This window comes from Euprymna scolopes, chromosome 4 (genome assembly GCF_053919585.1).
Source record: "Euprymna scolopes isolate OS-2025 chromosome 4, ASM5391958v1, whole genome shotgun sequence".
Lineage (NCBI taxonomy): Eukaryota > Metazoa > Mollusca > Cephalopoda > Sepiida > Sepiolidae > Euprymna > Euprymna scolopes.
Window position 1 is genome coordinate 81062102 of NC_136485.1, and position 10662 is coordinate 81072763.

The 10662-nt window shown below is 31.9% G+C and overlaps 1 long non-coding RNA gene across 1 annotated transcript in view; it reads left to right on the forward strand.

Moving 5' to 3' along the window:
- Positions 1-8910, forward strand: part of LOC145268494 (uncharacterized) — a 411558-nt gene extending 402648 nt beyond the window's left edge. The window contains exon 2 of the long non-coding RNA XR_013864901.1: positions 8722-8910. This is a non-coding gene — a long non-coding RNA (uncharacterized LOC145268494). The remainder of the gene's footprint in view (positions 1-8721) is intronic.
- The last annotated feature ends 1752 nt before the right edge of the window (positions 8911-10662 follow it).

Consider the following 10662-nt stretch of genomic DNA (forward strand, 5'->3'; position numbering starts at 1 on the left):
TGCTTGATTTATTGTTTGAAATCCCTTTAATATTGTCTACCTTCTGGTTTGAGCAATAATCTTATAGAAATCTCAAAGATCCGAGGGGTATGAATAATATCGGGCACAAGTGTATGTATAGGAAAAGGCCTTACAGAAACATACGTTGATTAACTCAGCGTTAGTGTAAGCATAAATGATGAAACTAAATGAACTATACCTTTATGTTGAGAAAAAGTGGCCTAAGAGGGTGACTTGTCTTCTAGTTCCAGTGTGATGGGTGCAGGGTTTTATTTAAGCATCATAATTAGAATTTTTAAATATCCTACAATCAGCATCCCAAGAGTTATACGTAAAATATATTGCTCCAACCCGACATTGTCTGAGAATTTTTTCTTTTCATTTTGTTCTTCGTTGTTTTTTTGTTTTTGTTTTTTGTTTGTTTTTTCCCCCTTTCTTTCTTTGTTTCTGAATCGCAAAAATAGGTTCGATTTGTTTTACTCTTAATTTTATGAATTATAAGGTAAGCGTCAGAGGTGCCAAATTAGCAAGCAGACAGATAGGAAATGATTGCACTACGAATACGGGGGTAGGCTGTCTACAACTACAAGCGATCGCCCTTGTGGAAATCTCAGACGGAAGCTGGAACATCTCAGAGACTGCAGTGATACACCAGCTTGTATTGATCAAGATTTGGTGGACTCTAACCTTAATGCCGAACGATGGATTTAGTATAAGTATACTAAGATATACTGATCATGAATGGAGCTAGAAATGGGTGGGTTTTTTTACAATTGAGTTATCACTTATCAAGGCCCGATGGCCATTCGAGGATAAGGGTTAATGAATGTAAGGTGGCAGTGTAGTAATCGTTACTGGTGTAAACTAGGTATAATTTGATTATTTAAGGGAACGGTTCAGCAAGAACTTATTTACATTGGATTTGAAGGTTACAATCGTGTAGTTGTTCGAGAAGCAGACCAGCGAAACAGTAATCCACAGCGAACGGTTCTAGGAAAGAAGCTTTGTTCATGGAATCTGGGTTTAGATTTAGGCACAGATAGAAAACGGAAGAAATTGTTGATAATAGTTGAAGCTAGTCGAGTGCGTTTTGTAAAAATTTGGCAATGGAGCGGGGGCATAGATTGAAGCTCCGAGGAGCACTTGCTATGAAAATAATAATAGAGCAGATAAAGAGTCGCAACGTCTTTGTAATCATTTCTTTTTATTTTACCTTACACATTACTGAGTTACGCATTACTAATGTAAACATTAAACATTACTAATGCATTTTTTCAATAATTATTTAAGTAATAGTTATTTTAGTAAATGAAACATGTAATAATTTCAGGTAATAATTATCAAAACTACGTTGACTTGATAAAAAAACAAACAAGTGAATTGTCTTATAATTGCATTAATGAAAATCTCGTCCAATTAATCGTAAATAGGCATCGAGTCCAACAGTGTTTCAAAATTAACTCGAAAAGAGTTGATGTGCCGAAAAATAGATGGGAATGCACATCCGTTTTGGAAAATGTTTTTAGTTTGTTGGTATAATTATTATGTTTTATGGTGTCCTTCTGTACATATCTAAAGTTGCACTTGATTTCCAAATTTGGTATAAATTTTCTCATGGTATTTTTGAGGATCAGTGTGACACAATATGTAAAATTAATGCAATTAGTGGAATAATTAATTTAATTAACTTTTTTTTTTCATTGGTGATGTTGGATCCTCAACAAAATGTGGTTACAAAAACGGCTTAACTTGGAAAATGGTGTTTCAATTAAAAATGGGGTTCTGTATAACATTTTTTTGCTAACTTGAATATCCAATGTAGTAGCAAGTTTTGGAAACATGTTTACCAGAAAGAACAGTTGGAAATAAGTCATACACCATCCACTATGACTATGAAATACCTACATCTACATACCTAGAAAACGGGGCTATTAAGCCTGCATAGTGATGTGGGATAATAGGGAGTGCTAGTTGAAGTAAGCGTCCCTAATTGTGCTTGCATTAACAGAGCTGAGAGGGAGAAAATAACCAAATAGCAAGGACTTATGTACAACACGAAAGGAAACTGGAATCTTAAGAATATATCTATCATTCCAGTCATTTTTGGAGCAACTGGGCTAATTGAAAAGAATTTCAAAAACTATCTGTCGAATATACCCGGTGAACCAAGTGTAAGAGAAATACAAACAATTGCACTTAAAGGGACGGCTAGAATCTTAAAAAGATATTTCGGTTGGAGTAACTGCACTAATGTGAGAATTTTTGCATCCGGTAGAATGCCACATCCCCAGTAAAAACAAAGTTATAAGAAAATGAAAATAGTACATCAAACCCTGATTTAGGTCAAGAATACAACCATGTCACATTAGAAGAAAACTAAACGCACACACAGCTTAAGATAATGCAGTTATAGACCGAACGAATAGTATATTATTAAATTGGAATTCATTAGTGAGATGAGTATTATTTATTAATTTATTTATTGCGGACTTTTTTTTTTACATAGACGTCACCACTTATCAAGGCCGATAGGCCACTCACGGATAAGGGTTAAAGAGTGTAGAGTAGTCAAAAGGACAATATAGTAATCGATAGTAATGGAAGTTCGGTAAATTTGTTAACCTAAGTGGAACGGCTCATCAGAAACAGGACTATTATCCTGATCTCTACTCTCAACTAAAAAAAAAAAGATGAGAATGATAGTCCGCAATAAATAAAGTAATCGACTGAATAATATCTCAAACATAGATCTGATCCAAGGATACATTCACGACATGAATTTTATCCACATAACGACCCTTTGATATTTATCACAAAATACGTCACTGAATAACTCATCAGATTGCGATAGTGTGTCAAGGGCGACTCAAATAAGACATCGACTCAAGGAATAAATCTACATCACAGTAGTTTTACACTAGTTTTCTTATCTCAGCGATAAAAAAACGATTTGAAATTTAGTTAAGCTAGTTTGTAGTTTAAAGATGCTAGTTTTCAATGATAAACCTCCGCAGACGTATAGCAAATGCAACACGGTTTGTAAGATCGAAGCGCATCGGATTTATTCTTATTTATTATTCATTAAGAGTTTTCATACAAGTCATTATAAGTGATTGTTCAAGGGATTTTGCTTAGAGTTTTAGTGATAACAACTCTCTTCATATTCCGAAGACTCTTCATCTTTTTTCAAGGAATTTACATTAATTTTGCGTTATCATTTTACCTTGATTGTTCACCAATAACAACCGTAAGTTTTCTCTTCAATTTCGCTTGAAATAATCCTTAAGCCCATGTCTTTCGAATAGAGGTCTGGATTGTGTTTCTCCTTGACATTAGTTTTTGTAATAATGTTGTATAGTTCTAGCCAACGATAGTGTCATCCCGAGTGTTATTTTGGGGAGACGTCAGTTTATGGGATATATTTGTTTAGTTTTATTATTATTATTATTATTATTATTATTATTATTATTATTATTATTATTATTATTATTATTATTATTATTGTTCTTGTTGTAACAGTAGTAGTAGTAGTAGTAGTAGTAGTAGTAGTAGTAGTAGTAGTAGTAGTAGAAAAGTATCTCTCTCATACACACACAATATATATATATATATTACTATTTAAAAATAATAAAATAAATAACAATATTGTATATATCAAAAAATATGGATGATCTTCGAGGCGAAGACGTTATTTAACCGTATTATCATTAAAAATATTAACAAGATATATATTTATATATATATATGTATATATGTATATATATGTATATATGTATATATATGTATATATGTATATATATGTATATATATATGTGTATATATACATAAATCTAAATATGTATATATACGTGCATATATATACATATATATACATATACATATATAAACATATACATATACATATACATATACATATATATACATATACATATATATAGAAATACATATATATATATATACATATATGTACTATATATACATATGCATATATATACATACATATATATGCATATATATACATATATACATATATACATATATATATACATATATATATACATATATATACATATACACACGTGCGTACATATACATATATATATACATATACATATATATATATATATATATATATATATATATATATATATATATATATATATATATATATATATATATAGTGCCAGGCAAAAATATTGGATACATTACATTTTCCTTCATAACTTTAATTAGGGTTCAAGCGTTTACCTAAAACTTAGTCAATATATTCCTATTACTATTCTGAATTATATTTGGAGTAGTTATTACAAAATCAAAGTTTAGAAAGTTTATATTTAAGGAAAAATATGAATTAACAAACGCAGAAGTATTGGATATACTTTTAAAAATTATTTTTTCTGAAATAAATTTAAATGACTTTTGCTTAGCATGTTGCAATAATACAAACGAGTTATCATTGACCAATCAGAGAGCTTTATATTAAAATAATTTTATAAAATTCTTCCAGTTTCGACTCATTCCTTCAAAGTCAACCAGTTCATTTATAAAAATGCCTAAAACTAAAGAGTTGTCAATAGACATTCGTCAAAAAGGCATTGATAAGCACAAAGAAGAAAAGGGGTATTGAATAATATCAAGGGAACTTACTCTACCACTTGATACAGTTGGAAACGTTGTTAGAAAGTTTAAAAAACCCTGGTGCAGCTGTTGCAAATCTTCTAAGATGTGGTCGGCTAAGGAAATTAAACGAAAAAAAATCAACTGCAGAAAGGTACAAAAAAAACTTTTCTTACTCGTGGTGAAATTCAAACTGACCTCAGAGAGGCTAAGATTAATGTGAGCAAGGATACAATCAGTAGAGTTCTAAATCGTGCAGGTTTTGTAGCAAGGTTCCTAAGAAAAGTTCCATTATTGAAGCTTAAATATGTCAGATCACGTTTGAATTATGTTAAAACATATGGGGACCGACCCAAGAATTTTGGAACAAGGTAATCTGGTCAGACGAAACGAAAATTGAAATCTTTAGAAGAAACACAGCCACACATGTATGGCGTAAAAATGGCACCGCCTATAACAAAAAGAATACAACTCCTACGGTAAAGTTTGGCGGTGATTCAAGTATATTATGGGGTTTTTTTTCATGCAAAGGTACTGATGAACTAGAAAACATCAACGGTAGAATGAATGGACGTATGTACCGGGATATTTTGGAAAAAAACTTCCAGAAATCTGCTGATTTGTTGGGACATAATAGCAATTTCGTGTTTCAACAGGACAATGATCCCAAGCATACTGCCAAACTAACCAAAGAATGGCTTAGAAATAACAGAATTGACGTTCTTATTTGGCCCAGTCTCCAGACCTCAGCCCAATTGAAAATTTGTGAAAAATATTGAAGATCAATGTTCACAAGAGGAATCCCCAAAATATTCAACAACTAGAACAGTTCTGCAAAGAAAAATGGCGCAAAATACCTGCATATCTTTGCAAAAAACATATGTGCTACTATAGAAAGCGACTGGAAGCTGTTGAACGCAATAAAGGCTATGCAACCAATATTAAATCATTGTATACAATACTTTTGCGTTAGTTGATTTATATTTTTCTTTTAATATAAACTTTCTACACTTTAATTTTGTAATTAGTACCCCAAATATTAGTTAGAACAGTAATAGAAATATACTGACCAAATTTTAGGTAAAATCTTTAACCCTAATTAAAGTTATGAAGAAAAATGCAATGTATCTGATACTTTTGCGTGGCACTGTATATATGTACATATATATATATATATATATATATATATATATATATATATGTATGTATGTATATATGTATATACATGTATATATGTACATATATATATGTATATACATGTATATATGTACATACATATATGCATATATATAAATATATACATATAAATATATATATACATATATATGTACATATATATACATATATAGATACATAAATATATATACATATATATGTACATATGTATATATACATATATAGATATATACAATATATATACATATATATACATATATATGTACATATATATACATATATATATATGCATATATATATTAATATATACATATATATATACATATATACATACATATACGTATATAAATATATATACATATATATACATATATTTTCATACCCATATGCATATACATATACATATATATACATATGCATACACATATATATACATATACATGCACATATATATACATATATATATACACACACACACATATATATATATATATATATTTATATATATAATGCGAGGCTCGCTGTTTGTTTATAAATAAGCGGTTTGAGCACTATAGACATTTGGCGATTATTTGCGGGCACCGCTCCCGTGGGTCGATCGGTAGAACTGCTGTTTATCAATGTGATGGTTCTAGGTTCTCGGCTTGGGAGAGGTGCTAGTTTAGCGGCACTGATGAGTTGTGAGATATGCGCAGCTCCTTATAAACAGACTTCTTTCTCAAACTTTACAACATGGCAAGGAAGAAGAAAAGGTAAAAAAAGAAACAAAACAACACACTGAAAATGGAGTATACCTCTGAAATATATTTGTAGTAAATTTCAAGCAAGTAAAATATTTGTTTATTTTCCTTATATTACGTTGTAGTTTGGCTTTCAAGCGCACTTGATGCGATTTTATTTTATTCAAATTAAAACAACGTTTCTATATGACCTCTCATTCTTGACGTTATTCTCGTGTTGCCTACGCATAGTTCAAACATTTCAAAATACAACCGCTAGATACAACGCGCTACTTCTTACAAACAGACTTCTTCTCAAACTTTGCAACATGGCAAGAAAGAAAAAAAAGGAAAAAAAGAAACAAAACAACACACCAAAGATGGAGTATACCTCTGAAATATATTTGTGTTAAATAAAAAAAGTAAACTGTTTGTTTATTTTCCTTATATTACGTTATGATTTGGCTTTCAAGCGCACTTGATGCGTATTTTATTTTATTTTAATTTATTTTTAATTAATTATCATCTAATAGTTCCCAAAATTTTGAAAGAAACTAACATTTCTCGATAGTCATGTATCTTTTGTACACGAATTTACGTGACGTGGGCTTGGGTTCGATCGGCAGCTTACGAGAACCGACGGAACAAGCAGAGCGTTGTCCAAATATTAAAACGCTAGGAAAATAAAAACTAATCGATTAGTGTTTTTTTATTATTATTATTATTATTATTATTATTATTATTATTATTATTATTATTATTATTTTCGCGTATAAAAATGTATTTAAGTAGTTTTGGAGGTGATGAAGGGGGTATTTTACTTTTTATCTTTCAAATTATTTGGCTAAGCGTTTGATTAGCCAATGAAAATTGGAAATTTAAAATGGAAGCAGATAACTTTTTGACTAAATTTGATGAAAAAAAGTTTCCATTTTATATTCCCACGCGAAAATGGCAGAATTTGCAAACTCCAAGATACGCCTGAACAAACGGTGATACGTCTGAAAAAGCTTTAATGCCAAGAAAGGAATCTAATAACCTCGGAGTTAATGTGCAAGACATGTTTGCCGAAGTGTTCTGTCAAGACAAGGGCGTATGTAAGCTATAGTTTCGCTCGGAGGTGTACTAATGCTCATTTCAGACAGTGGGCCTCCTTTCGTACAGGAATATATTTTAAAGGTTTAAAATGGAATTGAAATGTATTTATTTGTAGGTACAGGAAATTACCACAATAAAAATATACAAAAAAAATATATTGAAACTTTTCTTTGAAAAATTGTAAAAAACAAAACATAAACAGTATAAACTTTCACAAAAACATTCACATACTTTTTCTAACAATTCTTAAGAGTTAAAGAAAACAATAATGTATACAAGCGGGACCTATGGAAATTCCACAGGGGACTCATTCATAAGTAATATATTGATGTTGGCATTCTGTAGATGTTCAGCGTAAATTGAGACACTCTGATATTAATAATTATCTCTTGTGGTAAAACTACAAAAGTATTTACCCAAGCTAGCAGGGAGGCCCGTCGTAAAGTACGATTGCAGGTTTCGTATATTTTATCATAGAGTTAATGTTTTATCGATTTTTATATATTTTAAAGTTGCCATTTCAAAAATAAAAATATATCCATATGAATTGGGTGCATCAGCTTGAATCGAAACCGAAACCAAAACTTATGAAAATGTCTTGATAAAATTATTTATAAAAAAAATAAGAGATTACTCGAGTGCCATCAGCTATAAATTATTTATTACAAGAAATTGGAGTTCATAACAATTAAACGACAGTCACTAGGACGTAGGCGTTACACACAAAATAGATAATAGACACGCTATCCGATTAATATACAGATTAACCTTAAGGTAGTATTTTTTTATCTTTTGTTAATTATTTTTCTGTAATGAATGTTGTTTGTTATGTCAGCATCTTTTATTTCGCTCGGCCTAGTTCCGATTCTTATCGTCAACAGACGGTTGAGCCCGAGCCACCTCACGGAAATCAGGGTCAAAAATACATAAGTACGTATTTCTCAACTTCGGCGTTTGAGTTTTACATTTCTAAGTAGCACGTGTTACAAGCATGTTTGCTATTTTAAGTCATTTATTGATTTTTATGGGCTCAGTCTTTTTTTTATCTAAAGTCATGTGCTTGTGTCATTATCCACAGCATCAAACTAATTCTGAAAAATAATTCTTTCAGATACAGCAAAAGGAATAAAAATGCTGCCAACAGATTCCACCCTAATACTGTCATACCTAGAGGAAAACCTTTCTGAAGAGATTGAACAAGAATACTGACAAAATAAAATCTTGGAAGTAGATTGGGGGGACGATAAAATTCTCCCCCTAGAAAAGATGACATGATTCCTCTTCCATTTGATGAAAACTAGTTTTCTGTTTCTTCTTTTCTTTTTTCTTTTTTTTTTTTTTTTTTTTTTTTGCAATTGCAGATGTTGCAGACCATTTACTAGTTGCCCAGTTTTGTACAAATCCCGAGGGGGATAGGAGCCTTCTATCATATCTGAAAACGACACAATGTTCAACAAGCGAGATCGGAGACGCATTGCTGTACAACAGGCACACCTCAGCGAAGTTTCGGCCACGGTTATCGTCTTTGATGTAGTTTCAATAGTATGATGATCCCCTGCTGCAATTAGCTGACCGCTGGCAGACATTGGGTGTTGAAGCAGGACTCGGCGCCGGCCCACAAGTCTAAAGTTATCGTATCGGTTGGAATGACTTTACTAATTTCAACGTTTCGAACTTCCGGTCGGGTCCTGGAGTAGGGGTAAGACGTCAGGTTTCCTTTCACTTTCTTTTCCGCCTACGCGTCACGGATCCGAGCCTGTCTACAACTACCACATTATTTTTTTTTAATTTATTTTTTTATTTATTTATTTTTTATTATTTTTTTTGCTCAACCCACACCTCTAAACACTGGGCAACGCCGGTCACCCAGGCTAGTTATAAAAAAAATGGTGTAAAATAAGATTTATTAGTGATTCAGCATTAAACAAGGGCTAAAATGACTTGAGAATAAGGTTAATCAGATGAATACATTAACAGCTAAAAAAGATTTCTAATCATCTCATGGTATCATTAATAAATACATGAAAAATTAGTTATTAAATCAGTTAATTCAGATCCTCACTATTTGAAGCTGGTGCCGAATGCTGGCGCCCATATTAGAATTCTGAATACAACACTATGCTAAACACTTTCTTATCATACATTTTACTCGGTTTGTGATCTAAATCTTGATATTTATTCCTTACAGCTACCTACCTTGAAAATGCTGCTGTGAAACCTGACATAGGTTTAGGCTTACTAGTTAAATAAGTAATGAAGTATTCGTGCGAGTTGTTATATATATTAAGCCGACAAGAAAGTTTTTGCAGTTTTTATCGCTTAAATTCAGATGAACATACCTCGGCTCAAACAAATATTTAATAAGCACATCAGAATAAACACACTTTCCCAACACAAAGCAAATGTATTTGTGTCAGTAACAAAAAAATCTTGCATTCTGGTGGTGATGAAGACGCTCAAGACGTGTTTGATATCGCTTATATTTTTTAAGCATTTCTTACGCAGAAAGTTCTCGAGATTCTTGAAAAAGTGATAGTTGGTAGGTGAAAGGTCTGAAGAGTATGGCGGTTAAGGTCGAGTTTCGTAGCCCAATTCGTTCAGATTTTGCAGGATCGAATTAGCAACGTGCAGCCAGGCATGTCGTGGAGGAAACTTGAGGTTTTTTCTGTTAATGAATACTGGGTGTTGTTGTCGAAGTTTTTGATGCATTTCATCCATTTTTTGACAGTAATTATCCACCGTAATGGTTTCGCCTGAATTCAAAAAAACTGTACCGGATGAGATCAGAGTCCAACAAACAGTCAGCGTGAGCTGCTTTTGCTGCAACTCTGGCTTCGGTAAGTGTTGTGAAGCTCTGTCGATGACTAGCCGCTGAGCTGAGCGACGCCAGTTGTCGTAAAGAACACATTTTTCATAGCAAATCATAACCCTGTCGAGAAATGGATCATTTCATGACAATTCATAACGGCGTTTTTTTTTTATTGAGGGGGAGTCGTCCAATTCGGGAGGCACCCATTTATCAAGTTTTTCCAATCGCGCTCAAGTAACTGAA